At 38.8% G+C, this 19,642-nt stretch overlaps 1 long non-coding RNA gene across 1 annotated transcript in view; it reads left to right on the top strand.

Annotated features, from left to right (window-relative positions):
• The first annotated feature begins 1,537 nt into the window (after positions 1-1,537).
• The window catches only part of LOC141423060 (uncharacterized), an 83,456-nt gene continuing 65,351 nt past the window's right edge, over positions 1,538-19,642 (top strand). The window contains exons 1-2 of the long non-coding RNA XR_012447718.1: positions 1,538-2,006; positions 2,572-2,821. This is a non-coding gene — a long non-coding RNA (uncharacterized lncRNA). The remainder of the gene's footprint in view (positions 2,007-2,571; positions 2,822-19,642) is intronic.

Below are 19,642 nucleotides of genomic sequence, written 5' to 3'. Positions count from 1 at the left end.
ATAAATAAAGCAATATGCAATTGTGTGGGTGACAAGATGTCAGCAGAAACTGTGCTGTTTCCAGACATGTCTTCAAACAGACAACAGAATCATCAACCCAGAGACAAAACTTCCATTATGCTAAATAACCCAGTCTTACAATGTCCACTGTGAGGTTTGTTTGCTTGTGTATTCTAAAAAAAGCAGCTTGTGTTCTTCGGCCATGTTTATGTGCCTATGAAATTGCTTTGGCTGTTTTGAGTGACACAGACAGTTGATGCAATTGAACCGAATCAAATAGGAAGTGTCCTTGATCAAACAACTTGTTGGATTGGAGTTGTGCACTTCTCTAAGAACTATTATCACACAGGTAGAGATAGCAGTAGGGCCAGCCAGGCGTTCAGGCATCCATCATTCACTCAGGCTATCTATGAATCCCTAGAGAAGAGTCCTCAGGGTACAGTCTGGCTCCAGTGGAAACCTAATTTAAAGCGGTTACCAACACTCTGGTTTCTCTTCATATCGCATAAATCTTTCGCCTTTTAAAGTGGTTACCAGATGACCAGCCTGGAGCCACTCAACATGCCCCAAACACAGAGAACCTGGGGGCTGTGTACCTTCAGTTTGACATGACTATCAGCCACTTTGATTCTTCCTGGCAGGAAATGTAAAAGTGAAATTTGTGCATATCCTCCTTTTGACATAATGAAGCATTCCATAAACTGAAAATCTCAGGACCCAATTATAAGGGCCAAATTGCTATTTTACTCATTAAGATAAATAGAAGTGGTCTCATCGATCTTACCCTTTGTAATTTACCTTATCTCACAGACGCCTCACAATAAAGAAAGTATTTATTCTATTTGGGGATTTGTTAGTTGCAGGTAACAAAAGCTCAATTTAGCTCAAGGAAACAGGGAGGAATGGGGATTGGGGGGTGGGGATTACTGTAAGGTTGTAGCACAGTCTTTCCTTGAAAAGCTGAACAACCAGACTAAGGACAGATGAAGTTGACATCTCTGGGACCTGTCACTCTCTCCTTCTATTCTTCCCTCCCCTGAGTCAAGTGCCTACCCTGTTCTGAGCAGCCTTCATTTGGAGGCAGTGTCACCTGATAAGAGTAGAGAAGTGTCCAATTATCAGGGGCTAAGGTGAAAGGGAGATTGCTGGAGAAGAGGGTACAAGCAAAGCATTACCCCCCAAAACAATCTGAGTACAATATTACGGTATCTATTGTCACATAAGGAAACTGAGGCACAGAAAAGTCACACGGGTTTAGTCATATACCTGGCAAGTGGCTCTGTTCTTCAGAGTTCAGGTATTTCATTCAAACACATTAATACTTTTGACTTTAAATCCTAAAGCTTGCTTGCTGTTGGATCACAGGCAAGGTATTTAATCTTTGTATTTCAATTTCCTCACTATCAAAGTAGGCTCATGTCAAAGGTTTGTTTTTAGGATTAAATTAAATGACACAATTTATTTAACCCATCTAATTTAGTACAGGGATATAGCAGCACACACAAGCTAATAGCCTTTCTTTTACCTCAGAGACCATGTCTTAATCTGAATTGCCATTTTACCAGTGACTTACACATGCTCTTTTTCTATTCTTTCTCTGCGTCTATGAGCAGCCACTCCCAAAGACTGTCAGCTCCTTGGGGACCATGTCCCATTTCTTTTGCATCCTACCCTGAGCTGGCTGGGCATATTGGTTGTCCCTTCAAATTCTTGTGAAATTAAACTGGCTGCACGAGTCACAAGTCACTTCTCTTCCCTGCAAATCCCCTAAGACCATGCACCATCTTTGTGTCTCATTGTGTCTTTGTCTGCCTCTCTGGAGGGATCAACCTGTTTTGTTTCTTTTTTCCCTTCTCTCTTTCTTTCACGCAGCTCCACCTGGAGGCCAGTGGCTTCAGTTTGCCAATGAAAACAAAAATTCAGTGCAGAAAAGTACCCCCATTCATGGACAGCTTTTCAACTTCAATGACTCAATGAAAAAAAGGAACCTGAATTCTACTTCTTGGGTATGTTATCATGGTATTTCTTTGTTAGGGGTGGGAGAGGAAGTGAAGAGCAGAAAATCTTCATGCCAAGTGGGAAAACTGGGTAGTATTTAAAGTGAAGGACTGCTTCCAAAACAAGAATTAGAATTATGGAGACATAGTAAGTAAGAAGTAGCTAATTGCTTATCTAAAGATGTCCTAACATTTGTAGTCTCGCAATCCTCCAAGAACTGTATGCATTCTGAATATCAACAAGGTGCTCAAAAATCTCCTAGACAAGTTGCTAACTTTGGAGAGATATACCATACATACGATGATGAAGGAAAAGTGAACTCATATTTGACAAATACTGCTACGTGTCTGCATTGAACTAGGCACCTAATATGTAGTCTTTTATTTCCCCAGCAATCTGTCAAGGTTGGTAATTTTATTCCAATTTTATAGATGAGAATTACCAAAGTTAATTGCCTTAGGCTATGCAATTAGTGGGGTTATGTACTGGAGCCCAGGAAAGGGACTGCTAAAGAAAAGACACCAGATCAGTCTTGCTTCCAAAAACTGCTCACTTTCCTTTTTCATGCTTTAGGCAATGCAGCTTGAGCACCATGGAATGAGAGAGAAGGGTAGCCGCCAAGGTGACTGGCTGAGCAAAAAGAAAGAAGGAAAGGAGTTATTGTTTAGTGTCCAAGCCACTGGGTTGATTATCACTGCAACAGAAACACTACTACTTTGAAGCCATTGAAGGACTATTTTAATAAGTGCAAAAATTATTTTGAATCAGATTGAGCTGGGCTCTATCCTTTATTATATGTCCTTGGACAAGTTACTTAGCTTTGGTAAGTCTGTTTCCTTACTTGGTAAAAAGACTACTGTTGGTTGCTCCCTCATAGAACTACTGTAAAGATTAAATGCAATAGCTTGCGTAATGAGTTCCTTGCTTAGGAGTGTGCCTGGCTCATAGTAAGTACTGCAGAAATGCTAGCTATCGTCAATAGGGGATAATTTTTAAGGAAATGGGATTTTTTTTTCATCAGTGGAATGCTATAAGGATGATAAGTAGTTATCCTTTCTTAATAAAATGATGTTATTCATTTACAAATAGCAGCACACATTTGCATGTAGACAATAATGTGATAATATCCTTAAATACAGCTTGTTCTAAGAAGAACATAAGAACCTACTGCTTCCCATTGATTCCAAACACCACCCTTGCTTGTTTACATTGTTAAATTGCTTAGCAACTTCTCCTCTAGGCTTTAGTAGAGACACAAAATTTCAATCAAGAGCAGACAAAATACCAGGAATCATAAATAAATGTACCACTACCATATCGAACACTAAGCATAAAATTGCCTGTATTTTAGTTTCTGCTCATGATTTTGACTTTCTGAAAATCCTGCTCTTTTTCCTTTTCCTCCTGAGAGGTGGTTGACTACAGTTGTTTGGTATGCTGGGCCTCTTGGAGAGGAAGGGTCTTGCTCTCTATTCCATGGTACCACCTCATCACTAATCTTACACTTTCTCTTCCCTTCATTTCACATTCGGGACCATTTCAACAACAATGGAGCGGGAAAAAGTGACAGTGATAAACTTTCCCTGCAGAAAAGAATAGAAACATTTACTTTTTATGCGTTCAAAGGACGTGGGCCCAGTGTTTATCTCAGTTGTGTTTTTGAATGGAGTAATTCATGAGCCTACAACACCTAGTCCATGGAATTCCATCGCTATAAATATCCCCTTGCCAAGTGGAATAGTCTTGGATGTCTGATAACCTTTCCTGCCATTCACATCACTACTCTATTTATTCATTTGTAATCTTCCCCACATTGGGTTGTATCTCAGGCAATCCATTTTAAATTCTGGTTTAGAACAATGTAGGAAAAAGAATAAGCAAGTGTTTGATGATTGACTCAAAAAACCTTAGTCTTGGATATCCACATGAATTTCTGAAGCACTTGGGCTGCTATAACAGCTATAGCAGCTTCAGAATTGCTCTCTTTATCAGGTAAATTCTTTCCATAGTTTATTCTCTCTCTATCATCTCTTTCTTGTTTTTTTTTAATTTTTATTTTATTCACATGTGCATACAATATTTGGGTCATTTCTCCCCCCTTCCCCCACCCCCTCCCTTCCCCTCCTTCCCCCCCCACCTCCTCCCTTACCCTCCCACCCCTCACTCCCTCCTTTACCCCCACTTCCCCCTCACTACCCGGCAGACACTATTTTGCCCTTATCTCTAATTTTGTTGAAAAGAGAGAGTATAAGCAATAATAGGAAGGACCAAGGTGTTTTCCTAGTTGGGATAAGGACAGCTATACAGGGAGTTGACTCTCATTGATTTCCTGTGCATGTGTGTTACCTTCTAGGTTAATTCTTTTTGATCTAACCTTTTCTCTAGTTCCTGGTCCCCTTCTCCTATTGGCCTCAGTTGCTTTAAAGTATCTGCTTTAGTTTCTCTGAGTTGAAGGCAACAAATGCTAGCTAATTTTTTAGGTGTCTTACCTATCCTCATATCTCCCTTGTGTGCTCTCGTTTTATCATGTGATCAAAGTCCAATCCCCTTGTTGTGTTTGCCCTTGATCTAATGTCCACATATGAGGGAGAACATATGATTTTTTGTTCTTTGGGCCAGGCTAACCTCACTCAGAATGATGTTCTCCAACTCCATCTATTTACCTGAGAATGACAACATTTTGTTCTTCTTCATGGCTGCATAAAATTCCATTGTGTATAAATACCACATTTTCTTAATCCATTTGTCAGTAGTGGGGCATCTTGGCTGTTTCCGTAACTTGGCTATTGTGAATAGTGCTGCAATAAGCATGGGTGTGCAGGTGCCTCTGGAGTAACCTGTGTCACAGTCTTTTGGGTATATCCCTAAGAGTGGTATTACTGGATCATATGGTAGATCAATGTTTAGCTTTTTAAGTAGCCTCCAAATTTTTTTCCAGAGTGGTTGTACCAGTTTACATTCCCACCAGCAGTGTAAGAGGGTTCCTTTTTCCCCGCATCCTCGGCAACACCTGTTGTCCGTGGTGTTGCTAATGATGGCTATTCTAACAGGGGTGAGGTGGAATCTTAGTGTGCTTTTAATTTGCATTTCCTTTATTGCTAGAGATGGTGACCTTTTATTCATGTGTTTTTTGGTCATTTGAATTTCCTCTTTTGAGAAATTTCTGTTTAGTTCACTTGCCCCTTTCTTTATTGGTTCATTAATTTTGGGAGAATTTAGTTTTTTGAGTTCCCTATATATTCTGGTTATAAGTCCTTTGTCTCAGGTGTAGCTGGCAAATATTTTCTCCAACTCTGTAGGGGGGTCTCTTCAGTTTAGAGACCATTTCTTTTGTTGAGCAGAAGCTTTTTAGTTTTATGAAGTCCCATTTATCTATGCTATCTCTTAGTTGCTGTGCTGCTGGGTTCCATTGAGAAAGTTCTTGCTTATACCTATTAATTCCAGATTATTTCCTACTCTTTCCTGTACCAACTTTAGAGTTTGGGGTCTGATATTAAGATCCTTGATCCATTTTGAGTTAATATTGGTATAGGGTGATATAAATGGGTCTAGTTTCAGTTTTTTGCAGACTGCTAACCAGTTTTCCCAGCAGTTTTTGTTGAAGAGGCAAAAGTTGGTTATAGTTGTGTGGCTTCATATCTGGGTCCTCTATTCTGTTCCACAGGTCTTCATGTCTGTTTTGGTGCCAGTACCATGCTGTTTTTATCGTTATTGCTTTGTAATATAGTTTGAAGTTAGGTATTGTGATACCTCCAGCATTGTTTTTTTTACTGAGTATTACCTTGGCTATTCGTGGTCTCTTGTGTTTCCATATAAATTTAACAATAGATTTTTTAATCTCTTTGATGAATGTCATTGGGATTTTGAAGGGAATTGCATTAAACATGTAGATTACTTTTTGGGAGTATAGACATTTTTACTATGTTGTTTCTACCAATCCATGAGCATGGGAGATCTCCCCACTTTCTATACTCTTCCTCAATCTCTTTCTTCAGAAGTGTATAGTTTTCCTTGTAGAGGTCTTTCACATCTTTTGTTAGGTTTACACCTAGGTATTTGATTTTTTTTTGAGGCTATTGTAAATGGAATTGTTTTCATACATTCTTTTTCAGTTTGTTCATTGTTAGTGTATAGAAATGCTAATGATTTTTCTATGTTGATTTTATATCCTGCTACCTTGCTATAGCTATTGATGATGTCTAGAAGCTTCTGAGTAGAGTTTTTTGGGTCTTTAAGGTATAGGATCATGTCGTCTGCAAATAGGGATATTTTGATAGTTTCTTTACCTATTTGTATTCCTTTTATTCCTTCTTCTTGCCTAATTGCTCTGGCTAGGAATTCTAGTACTATGTTGAATAGGAGTGGAGATAGTGGGCATCTTTGTCTGGTTCCTGATTTTAGAGGGAATGGTTTCAGTTTTTCTCCGTTAAGTATAATGCTGGCTGTAGGTTTGTCATATATAGCTTTTATAATGTTGAGGAACTTTCCTTCTATTCCTAGTTTTCTTAGAGCTTTTATCATGAAATGATGTTGGATCTTATCAAAGGCTTTTTCTGCATCTATTGAGATGATCAAGTGGTTTTTGTCTTTGCTTCTGTTAATGTGGTTTATTACATTTATTGATTTTCGTATGTTGAACCACCCCTGCATCCCTGGGATGAAGCCTACCTGGTCGTGGTGAATAATCTTTTTGATGTGTTGCTGAATTCGGTTTGCCATTATTTTGTTGAGGATTTTTGTGTCGATGTTCATTAAGGAGATTGGCCTATAGTTCTCCTTTTTGGAGGTGTCTTTGCCTGGTTTCGGGATAAGTGTAATACTGGCTTCATAAAATGTGTTTGGCAGTTTTCCTTCCCTTTCTATTTCGTGGAACAGTTTAAGGAGGGTTGGTATCAGTTCTTCTTTAAAGGTCTGATAGAATTCAGCAGAGAATCCGTCAGGAGCTGGACTTTTCTTTTTGGGGAGACTCTTGATTGCTGCTTCAATTTCATTTTGTGTTATAGGTCTATTCAGGTGATTAATTTCCTCTTGGTTCAGTTTTGGATGATCATATGTATCTAGAAATCTGTCCATTTCATTAAGATTTTCAAATTTATTTGGATATAGGTTCTCAAAGTAGTCTCTGATGATTTCCTGGACTTCCATGGTGTTTGTTGTTATCTCCCCTTTTGCATTCCTGATTCTACTAATTTGGGTTTTTTCTCTCCTGATTTTAGTCAGGTTTGCCAAGGGTCTGTCAATCTTGTTTAATTTTTCAAAGAACCAACTCTTTGCTTCATTAATTCTTTGTATGGTTTTTTTTGGTTTCTATTTCATTGATTTCAGTTCTTACTTTTATTATTTCTCTCCTTCTATTTGTTTTGGGATTTGCTTGTTCTTGTGTTTCTAGGAGTTTGAGATGTATCATTAGGTCATTGATTTGGGATCTTTCAGTCTTTTAAATATATGCACTCATGGTTATAAACGTTCCTCTCAGGACTGCCTTTTGAGTCCCATAGGTTCTGGTAGGTTGTGTTTTCATTGTCATTGACTTCCAGGAACTTTTTAATTTCTTCTTTTATTTCATCAATGATCCATTGTTCATTAAGCAATGAGTTATTCAGTTTCCAACTGTTTGCATGCTTTTTGTCTTTATTTTTGTTGTTGAGTTCTAGTTTTATTGCAATGTGATCAGATAGAATGCATGGTATAATTTCTATTTTCTTATATTTGCTGAGGCTTGCTTTGTGCCCTAGGATATGACCTATTTTGGAGAACATTCTGTGGGCTGCTGAGAAGAATGTATATTGTGTAGAGGTTGGATGAAATGTTCTGTAGACATTGACTAGGTCCATTTGATCTATGGTATATTTTAGATCTGGGACTTCTTTATTGATTTTTTTGTTTGGATGACCTATCTATTGATGATAATGGAGTGTTAAAGTCTCCCACAACCACTGTGTTGAAGTTAATATATGCTTTTAGGTCCTTCAGGATATGTTTGATGAAATTGGGTGTGTTGACATTGGGTGCATATAGGTTGATAATTGTTACTTCCTTTTGGTTTATTTCCCCTTTCATTAGTATCAAATGTCCTTCTTTATCTCGTTTGATCAATGTAGGTTTGAAATCTACTTTGTCAGAGATAAGTATTGGTACTCCTGCCTGTTTTCTGGGGCCATTGGCTTGGTAAATCTTCTTCCAACCTTTCATCCTAAGTCTATGCTTATTTCTGTTGGTGAGATGGGTCTCCTGTAAGCAACAAATTGTTGGATCTTCCTTTTTAATCCAGTTCATCTAATGGTGCCTTTTGATGGGGGAATTAAGTCCATTAACATTAAGTGTTATTACTGATAGGTATGTGGTGATTCCTGTCATTTAGTTGTCTTAGTTGTTTGAAGGTTTGATTGTGTATACCTAGATCAAGGTTAGTCTCTATTTTCTTGCTTTTTCTTTCCTGTAGTTTGGTGCTGCCTGCCCTTTCATGGTTATGTTGGGTTTCACTTTCTGTGTGCAGAATCACTTGAAGACTCTTTTGTAGTGTTGGCTTTGTGGTCACATATTGTTTTAGTTTCTGCTTATCATGGAAGACTTTTATAGCTCCATCTATTTTGAATGATAGTTTTGCTGGGTAAAGTATCTTAGGCTGAAGTTATTTTCATTCAGTGCCCGGAAGATCTTACCCCACGCTCTTCTTGTTTTTAATGTTTCTGTTGAGAAGTCTGCTGTGATTTTGATGGGTTTACCTTGTATGTTATTTGTTTTTTCTTTCTTACAGCCTTCAATATTCTTTCTTGGGTCTCTGTAGTTGTTGTTTTAATGGTAATATGCTGTGGGGTAGTCCTATTTTGGTCTTGTCTGTTTGGTGCTCTAGAGGCCTCTTGTATCTGTATGGGAATAGAGTTCTCTAGATTTGGGAAATTTTCTGTTATTATTTTGTTGAATATATTAGGCATTCCCTTTGCTTGCACCTTTTCTCCTTCTTCAATGCCTATGATTCTCAGGTTTGGTCTTTTGATGGAATTGGTGAGTTCTTGCATTTTCTTTTCACAGATCTTGATTTGTTTAACTAATAGTTCTTAGGTTTTTCCTTTAATTACCATTTCATCTTCAAGTTCTGAGATTCTGTCTTCTGTTTTTTCTATTCTGCTGGATTGGCCTTCCATTTTGTTTTGCAGTTCTGTTTCATTCTTTTTTCTGAGATTTTCCATATCCTGGGTGGTTTCCTCTTTAATGTTGTCTATTTTTGCCCTGAGTTCATTTAGCTCTTTATTAATCGTGTTCTTTGTTTCACTTTGGTGTTTATACAGTGCTTCTATTATTTCTTTTATTTCTTCTTGTACTTTCTCAAATTCTCTATTTTTGTTGTCTTGGAATTTCTTGAGTGTCTCCTGTACATGTTGGTTGACCATATCCAGTATCATCTCTATAAAATTCTCATTGAGTACCTGTAGTATTTCTTCTTTTAGATTGTTCTTGTGGGCTTCACTGGGTTCTTTGGCATAGTTTATCTTCATTTTGTTGGAGTTTGGATCTGAGTATCTGTTTTCTTCATTTCCCTCTGATTCCTATACTAATTTTTTGCTCTGGGGAAACTGGTTTCTCTGTTTTTTTCTGTCTTCCCATCATTGCCCTTGGTGTTGTTATTGTCCCTGTACTGTGTGCAATTAAGTATTTTCTAGCTTGTAATAATAACAGTGGTGGTATTTAGAATGGAAGGGTGAGAGGAGAGGGAAAGCAAAAAAGGTAAAGAAAAAGGGAAAACCAAATAAACAAACAGGTAAAAAATAGAAAAACAAACAAGAAAAAGTTTCAAAGATATAAACAGGGAGGCATAGTGTACTAACCAATAGTAAGCTAAACAGGTATTAGAGAGACAGAGAGAGGATTGAAAAATAAAGTAAAAATTTAAAAAAATCTCCACGTTCAAATCCAATAAAGTTTCAGACTTGATAATTTTTGTGTTAGTCCCTCAGCCTCCAATCCTGGAGATGGTGTCTCAGATGTAGTTCTGTCATTGTCTCATCAAAGGAGAAAAAAACAAAACAAAACAAGCAAGCAAACAAACAAAAACAAAAGCAAAACACCACAAAGTGTCCCAAGTTCAAATGCAATACAGTTTCAGTAAGTTTTTCAGCATGCAGGTGTAGTTAGGTTGTTTTCTCATCAAAGGTAGGGAGAGAGAAAAAAAACAGTCTGGAGACAGGTCTGTGAATGGCTATCTGCGGCTGTGGCTCGCCTGCCCACTGCTGTCAGCCTGCTGTTGCTGGAGGCTTTATTTATGTAGATCTCAGGGGTGAGCTTAGCACTCACCTGGCCCCTCAGGCTTTGTTTACTCAGATTTCTCCTGTGCATGAGCCACTGCTACAAGCTTTCCCCTTTCTAAGCACACTGGGGGAGGTGACACTGCACCAGCTTTCTTAGGCCTGCGTGTTTATTTACAGCTCATGTGGGAAGTGGGTCTTCCCCCCTCTCCTGTGGAGTTTTCCTCCCACTGCTGCTTTTACAAGCTTTCCTGTTCCTGGTTGCTGGGCGTGTGCCGCTGCTCCTGGCTTCTCTGGCCGGCTTGTTTATTTACAGTTCTGTGAAGGATTGCCCCTCCCCCCTCTTTGGCACTCAGGGCGCCCTGCCCTCTTTGCTAGTGTCTTTTTTTTGTTGTTGTCTATTACTCAGGTTTTTTTTCTTTTTTCCCGGGGTGGGGGTCAGTCTGTCCAGAGGGCTATGCTAATCTGGCCCAAGATTGTCTGTGGGAGTACTGCAAGCTGCTTCACTCACCTGGTGGTCTGCATCTTCCCAAGCCATCTAGGCACTGGCGTCTGGCGGTGGTGCTGGAGACCTCCTGGTTTCTCCATTTAACCTGAAGTGGAGATGCTCTGTGCAGGCTGGAGGTGTGGAGGAGTCAAAGTTTTGTCTCTTCTCTTTCCTGTAAGGTGTATCTCCAGCATCTCTCCAAGATTTTACTTTAGGAGGCACGCTTTCTGCTTCCTCCCTCTAGTCACCATCTTGGAATCTCCCTTTTTTTCTTTTTTTTTTTTTTGAGACAGGGTCTTGCTAGATAACCTAGGCTGTCCTGGAACTTACAATTCTCCTGCCTTAGCTTCATAAGTGCTGGGATTACAGATATGCACCACTATGTCCAGAAATACAGATATTCATTTTTGCAGTGCTGGGGCTTGAACCCAGGGACTCACATATGCTAGGTGAGTTAGCGGTGACTGAGCTACACTCCCATCTCTTTCTTGTCTTCTTGAAAAATGGAATTGGATAAGAACTTTCACCTCATGGTTTACCTCAGGTCCAGTTTCTAGCCTTATCAGGTTTTGGTCTTGAACATATCACTGCACCATTTTGACCATATGTTTATCTGTTTTCCCAAGGAGGTCACTATACTAGGTAAATGCCAAGGTCTGTTTTCAGCTCCACAATTTCTGAGCCTTTGTGTGTCAGTGAGGGGTTTCCACTTCTGGTAAGAATGCAGTTGGTCACATGAAGCTGATAACCACATGATAGAAATGTGATAACCACATTACAGAAAAAAAGGCAAACTTCAAATATCATAAAAGAATTGAACAACTTCTGGAAATAAGAATAATTACATAAAATTCTTAAGTAAGCCTAAATCACCAGCTGTTTGCTTCCCAAGGAGCATTTGCTTATCGTAAGTACACACTGCAGATTAGATTTGGGTCAAACAGAAGGACTCAACTGAATGAAAGAGAAACAAGTAAAACTTTTGGTCAATTTACAGGAGTAACATAATGGATTATAAAAGAGAAGAGTGCAAAGTACAATGGTCATTCTCAGATGTTCTGGAGTGGTGGGGAAGGCTTAGGAACTAAGCTAGAAGGAGAGAATATCCTGTAGACCATAAACCTTAAAAGACAAAGTCCTGCTAGAAATATGAGTTGGCAATAAATTCACAACAGTTCTTTTCCTTAAACTGTTTGTCTGACCTTGAGCCCCTGTGGAGTGGACATTTATGATACAAGCTCAAAAATCTCTGAATAACAGAACTTTCAAGGCCCAGGATATAGGGTGCTGCTAAACTCACCAGTAAAAGCTCAAAAGTGATCCTGGCAAAGAACATGAACAAGCCAGGCTTGAACTCAGACTTGTTAAAATGTTGTATCCTAACCTCAGACCTGGCATATCTCTGTCTGTCTGACTACCAGAGAAAAGGAGAAGCCCTTGCTAGAAGAGATTTCATCTGGACATCGGGGAGAGGGAGTATTTGTCTTATTTTGGGTTGTTTTTAATACCCAATGTCGGTAATACAACTCAAAATTACTGATAAGAAAAGAGAATTGAATATGTGATCTAGAGAAAAATATCAAGCAACAGAAGCACACCCACAGATAGCAGAAAATGACTTTAGAAAACACTATATTAAAGGAAACAGAGGGACTAAAATGGATTAAAAGATTAAGAGTTTCAAAAGAGAATTGAAAGAGTTAAAAATATGTAGGTGGGTATTTTAGAATTGGAAGATACAACATCTATACTTAGGAACTCATTGGATGAGTTTAATGGCATGTGGGATACAGCATGTTTAACTCAAAGACAAGATCAGTTCTTTGATGTTCAAACTTAAACACCACAGAGGGGAAAATGCAAATAACAGAACAAAATATAAGAGACATGGGTACACAATCAAAAGATCTAACACATGTACAACTGATGTCCCAGAAGGAGAGAATGGAGGACTGTGGGAAGAAGAAACTGTGGTAGAGATAACAATTGAGAATTTTCTAAAACTGGTAAAGATGCCACAGATCCAAGACCAGGGAACAGCAAGGATAAAGACAATAAAAATCACACTTAGGCGCATAGTAAAAGTACAAGAAATTTAAGACAAAGAAAAATATTAAAAGCACAAAAAGTGGGGAGAAGAGGAACGCATTACTTTTATAGTAACAACAGGTTGACAGTGGACTTTTCAGCAGACTACAGAAGACAAAGCTGTAACACTTTAAAGAACTGGAAGAAGTTGGGCACCAGTGGCTCACACCTGTATTCCTAGCTACTTGGGAGACTGAGATTGGGAGGATTGCAGTTCCAAGCCAGCCCGGGCAAAAGAGAAAAGGCTTGTGAGACTCCATCTCAATGGGAAAAGAGCTGGGTGCAGTGGCCTGCACCTGTTATCCCAGTTATGGCTGGAAACTTAACATAGGAGGATTGCAATCCCAGCAGGCCTGGGCAAAAAGTGATACCCTATCTCCAAAACAACCAGAGCAAAAAGGTCTGGAGGATGTGGTTTAAGAAGTAGAGTGTCTAGCAGGCATTAAGCCCTGAGTTCAAACCTTAACATTGAGAAAAAAAAAAAAGAACTAGAAGAAAAATATTGCCAACCTAGAATTGTATAAAAAGTGAAAATAAATTCACCATTTAAATGAAACCAAACACATTTGCAGACAAATAACCCCTGAGAGAATTTATCTTAAGAGAATGGCACTATAAAAGGAAAGTTTCAGACTGAAGCAAAAATAATTCAAGATGGAAACATTAATTTCTGGGAAGAAATAAAGAGTATGATGAAGCATAAATGTGTGTAAATATTAAAGAATAATTACTTTTTAAAAAGAAATTGAAGACTTGGAGGAACATAACAATTTAGAAGCAAAATTGTAGTACTATAACAAAGAACTGAAAGGTCTTAATGATGTTAAACTGTTGTAAGTTTCTTGAATAACTTGTAAAGTGGCAAAACTACTAACTTCAAGTATATATGGAGAAGTTGGGAAGCATATTATTCTCCAGACTAAAAGCTAAAAATGCCAAGAATGCGTAAAGCTAATAGAAGAGCAAAATAAAATAAAGAGACTTAATTTAAAAGCAAGTAGGAAAAGAGAAATAAAGGGACAGAGGACAGATGGGATAAGTAGAAAAAGTAGCAAGTAGGTAAAATTAAACCAACCATTTCAGTAATTACAGAAATTAGTGTGCTAAGCACCCCAATCAAAAACAAAGAATAGCACTTTTTAAATCAGAGACTTATTTCTTGGTTCTTTATAAGAAATATATTTTGAATTTGATATGCTTACCTGGGAGAAAATAAGGCAATGGGCCATCAGAGACAAAGCACCCTTGGTTTGCCATTTCACTTCTAAGTATTAATTGTTTGAACTTAGGTTAGTTGCATATCTACAAGTTTTAGTGTTTTATCTATAATAAAAGGGAAATTATACGGATCTGATGGGGTTGGTGTGAGAATGAAATAAAATTCATGAAAAAAAATCTAGGGCAGTGCCTAGCAGGTCCTCAGTAAACAATGGATATTATTGTTACTAAACATTGTGGCTAATGACTTCAGTGATGGAATCACATTACTTGACTTTTTTTTGTGTGTGTGATACTGGGGTTTGAACTCAGAGCTTGGAGCTTGCAAAGCTGTCTTCTGCTGCTTGAACCATGAATCCAGTTCATTTTACTATTGTTATTTTGGAGATGGGGTTTTGCAAACTATTTGACTGGGTTAACCTTGAACCCCAATCCTCCCAGTCTCAGCTTCCCAGGTAGCTAGGATTACAAGCATGAGTCACCGGTACCTGGTTTACTTGCTTTTAATTCCAACTCTGCCAGTTATTGTTATCAACCTTGAGTAAGGTTTTTAGAGTTCCTACCTCTTGGTTTTCTCACCCATTAAATGGGTTCTTTAAAGATATAATGGGTATTTAAAGACAACATGAGGTTGTCTGTTAAGACATAGTGCATTACCTGGAGTATAACGAATGTGTTCTCTACAAGTGGCCTAAGTATCTATGTCAGTCATTTGCTCAAAAGTTTCCATCCCTTTCCCATTCTACTTAGAGGAAAATCCAAATTCTTCACAATCACTTAAGGTTCCTCAAGATCTATCACATCTTTGGGTTCATGACCTAATCACTCACTCCCTTGTCTACTTACACTCACTCTAGACTCACTGGCCTCCTTGAACCTCTTGGAGTGGATATCTCAAGGCCATTGTCCTTGTAGAATCTACCCTCTGGACAGTTCTTCCCCTGTGTGTGCACCCACCCCCACCTCTCAGATCTGCATAGCTTGCTCCTTTACCCCTGTTGGGTTTTGCTCAAGTGTATTATGTAGTGAGGTCATGCAGGTCTGTTCGACATACACTTGTAACTTACTATCCCACCCAATCCTATTGCCCTGTCTTACTTCCTTGGCTTATTTTTCTCCTTAGCAAAAATCTATTTAACATTCTTTTCTATTACAATTGTATATGCATTTGTGACATGTCTTCCTCCATTACAATGTAAGTCCATAAAGGCAGGGATTTTTGTCTTTGTCACTACTCTATCCCCAGCACATAGAAAACTACCTGGCACATAGGAAGTACTCAAAAATATTTATTTATTCAATGAAAGAATTTAAAAGTTAGTCACTATTATTATTTACTTAGTCAATCATTTCTTCTCCCTTCTTTAGTAACCATCAGAGGTATGAGCCGTATCTGAACTCACGATATAGCACATCTTAGTCATCACATCTTCAAGGAATTCTTCCCTGAAGTTTCTGATCTATGTCACTTTCTCCTGTGTCACCCTCACAGCATTGATCTCTGTTGTGTGGGTCTTTGTTTTAAGTCTATCTTTTTCACTAGATCTATATCTGTAAAGACCTCACCTATTTTGGTTCATTTCTGTATCTCCATACTTAGTACAATGCTTGGCACTAAAATATACTCAACAAATAATGAATGAATGAATGATCAGAATAAGCTTCTGATTTGTTTTGTCTGGAGTAAAACTAATGTTGTACATTACTTGTCCCCCGTCGCTGTGCTGATTACTGTTTGTTTATGATTGATAAGCTCTGGCACTGCATATGCCCTTTCCTCACTGCACTGTATGACTCCAGCTGAGCTATGAGTTGAAAGGTACTCGTGAGTGCTTCACGTTTGTTCGTGTTCAGGGAAAATGTTAAAAGAGCAATAGGTTGTCGGTAAGCAAAAATCCATTTAATGTTGCTCAGATCTGGGAAAATATTCAATTAATATGGTACATCAAAAATTTCACAATTAGGAGGATCTTGATCATCTACTAAAGGAAAAAACAAAGTGAAGTTAGACACATTCTTTGTAGGGATGGGAAGATTATGACAACTATAGTGTGACAAAGAAGAAGGAAGTGTCATTTATTGGGAGCCTGATATATGCCAGATCCCATTCATGGTACTTTGAACTTACGATCCCATTTGAACCAACTAGCAATATGGTTGAGGAGGGAGGATATTTGCAAATATGGGTGTGCTTTCATGTATGCTTAGTTGTGGAGATTTGAAATTAGCCGACTGTAGCCCAGTCTCTGTTTCATACTAGTTGTGCAACCGTAAGCAGGTCAATTAATACTATTGAGCTTCTGTTCCAACATACCAACTGGTATGAAGATCAAATAAAATAACAGATAAGAGATCATTATTTGAAAATATTGAAAACAAATTGTGTGTGTGTGTGTGTGTGTGTGTGTGTGTGTGTGTGTTATGTTACAAGGATCAAACAAGGATCTATCCTTCAGACATCGTAATTATTTTTTCATTTTCTCAGGTGAAAGGTTAGGATTGGGATAAGGTCATATTGTATCCCCTTATTATCTACCCACTTCATGCAATTTTATCCAACAAATACATCAGACATCTGTAATGTGCCAGACTCCATAAGGCCATAGAAAATAAATGAGTTAAATATGATCCTTCCTCACAGAGTTCACACTTGAGAGGAGGAAGCATATGGGCATAAAATAACTTTAAAATTCAAAGCAGAATATGCAGAATGCTATTAGTGGCATTTATAAACCAGATAGTAGGAACTCACACTCAGTAATTCATTTAACAAATATTTATTGAATACCAACTATGAACCAGGCAGAATCCAAAGACATAATAGTGAGCAAGAATGACAAGAAGCCTGTTTTCATGAGGATCACATTTTAATGTGTGAAGTAGTGAATGCCCTGTTGTTCCAATGGATTAACAAAACAATTTTAGTTCATTGCTCTGTTGAAATAAAACAAGGTAAAGCAATAACAGTTTGGAAGGGCAGAAGGTCTGATATTTAAGCTGTGACTCAAACAATGAGAATGAGATAGACCTGAGAACTTCTGAAAGAGGATTTTCCACACAGAGTGAATAGCCAGCACTAAGATTGGGGCACAGGTGGGGAGGTGAGGTGATGGGTTTCAGGATCCTAAAAGAGAGTTATATGAAAATGCGCTATGTCAAGGAGCAAGAAAGCAATATTCCACGAAAGTGGGAGCAGATTGCATCCACATTTTGGTTGTGGTGAAGAGTTTGGAGTCTAATCAAAGTGCCAAGAGAAGCCACTGAAGTTTTTAAAAAGAGAAAAGGAAAGGGCATAGGAGGGTGCATATGGTGGAATATGCACTCATGTATGAATGGAAAAATAAGACCTGTTGAAACTGTTCTAAGAATGGTGGAAAAGGGGATAAAAGAGAATGATGGAGGGGGTGAATTTAACTAAGATATATTGTAAGCACTTTTGTAAATGTCACAATGTACCCCCAGTACAATAATATAATAAAAACTAAAAATATAAAAAAAGGAAAAAAAGATTCAATTTACATTTTAAAAGAGCAATCTGGTTGCCACATGGTAAGCAGAGACTGAAGTGAGAAGAAACTGGATTCAGAAAACACAGACAAAATGATATTTTTGGAATCCAGGTGAAGGATAATGAGTGGTGACTTGTCACTAAGTGAGTAACAGTGTAGATGGCAAGAAAGGGAGAGATGCAGAATGTTTTGGAGGTAAGCCAACAAGAATTGGAAGAGGAGGAGAAAGGTTGTTTCTAAATAAAGAATGCTTTAGTTACTATCTTTAGTCAAAAGCCTTTTTATGTCAAATGATACAGCAGTTAATAAATTGATTCCAAAAATATATTTAATATATATTTAAGCCACTATTAAAATTCTTTAGGTCTTTAAAAAGTTTTTCTTCTGTAAAAATAGTGCATGCTTATTAAAGAAAGATGTCAAGTACAGAAAAGAAAAAGCTCAAAAATAAATATATGTAATATAAAGTATGCTATGTACATATCTAAGATAAAAACGTCTATTTTTCCCCTTAGAAATACGATTTGATGTTGTATTGGGGGATTGGTGTATCAGGTTTTGCCTCCATTTCTGTATTATCTTTCAAAAACTGAAAATAATTTAACATTAACCCAAATGCTAGGTGTTGGCATCTTTCATACACTAGAGGTGAATTCCATCACTGAGGAAAACGGGCCTGGGAATGTCCCCATGTTCTTGTATGTTAGGGGTTGTTGGAGCACACATCCATCTCACCAAGACCTTAAATATTCTGCAGAGTCCCTGCTGCAAATCCATTCCCACCCGTATTATGACAAGGGAGGAGAGAAACTGAAGCTATTTTCTGCAACAATTGTCTGAGGGAGGACTGAGCAATATGGCACCTTGGGGATGCTAGGTTGGAAACCTTTGTCAGAAAGCAGTTAAGTCTGTGGTTGCAAGTAGCCAGTGGCGCCCTGGACCTGCAGGAGCGCCCTCGTGCCATTTTTTAATTCATTTGCCTCTTTTGGCCCTTTCGGCTTCTGAAGCCTAAGGGCTCAGTGGAGGTAAGGAACGGGAGGGACTGAGTCCTTAGGAGCCGCAGTCCTGCTGAGAATGGGTCTGGATCCTCCCCTGTCAGCCCCGCCCAAGGCAGAGAAGTTGGAGAGCCGTGAGGGGCCGCGGGGCGCGCACCAGCTCCGCGCAGCATCCTCTCCCCTGCCGCGCGCAGTAATGGATCTCTGAGTCCTAAAAGGAAGATAATGCCGGGTTTAGCTTATAAATAGATGGTTGTATGCTCTCCCTGCGAAGCATTGATTGAAGCAGCCAAGCTGACTATTGATCTAATTTTAACTTACATTTTAGCCCGCACCCTCCCTGCCTGGCAGCTGCTGCTCGGCGGAGCGCGGGGCACTGTCTCACACGACCGCCAGAGGGCGGGCCACTCGTCTTCCTGGCTCCCTACCCTTCTGGCCTCTGTTTACACAGACATACAATGCTGGCCTTTATTGGGTTTGAAAAATAGAAGTTTGATTTTCCAGCGCGGAGATGACCTCATCACTCACGAAAGTCAGAGGAAAACGGAGAATTGGATGACAGGCAGCAGGGAAAATAAAGCTTGCATTTCACCTCCTCCCACTCCTGCACCTACACAGAGCACTGGGGTGTGCTTCTTATCTTAAAACCATGCTGAGACCGGGAAGTGGGGGAGGGTGGGAGGAGTGGAATGTGAAATTCTTCTTGGTTCCCTGGCACTCCGCGCTCTGCAGCTTCTGGGTAGAAGATTAATATCACCTACTCTCTGCCTACAAAGGCCTTCTCAATAGCTCGGCAGCTGTCGCCAAATGCCAGTGCGCCAGCAGTCTCTAGGAAAGAGTGACTTCACTTTAAAATATTATTAGTTATTCCTAAATACAATTCATCTTGTCAAAGTTTAAGTAATGGTCATCAGCAGTTTTATCCCGCTGGCTTGTAAATTTCAGATGTACTGATGGCTTCAAATGAAAGTTGACAATGAAAGTCACATTTTTTGCTTGCTATCTTTTGGACCATGAAGAATAGGATACAGTACAAATAATTAGAAAGCAAATAGGATGCCTCTTCATAAGCCCCCCCAGGCCCTCAGCATTTGGACTTTCCTT

This window comes from Castor canadensis, chromosome 5, assembly GCF_047511655.1.
Source record: "Castor canadensis chromosome 5, mCasCan1.hap1v2, whole genome shotgun sequence".
Lineage (NCBI taxonomy): Eukaryota > Metazoa > Chordata > Mammalia > Rodentia > Castoridae > Castor > Castor canadensis.
This window is presented reverse-complemented; position numbering and strand designations above follow the sequence as displayed.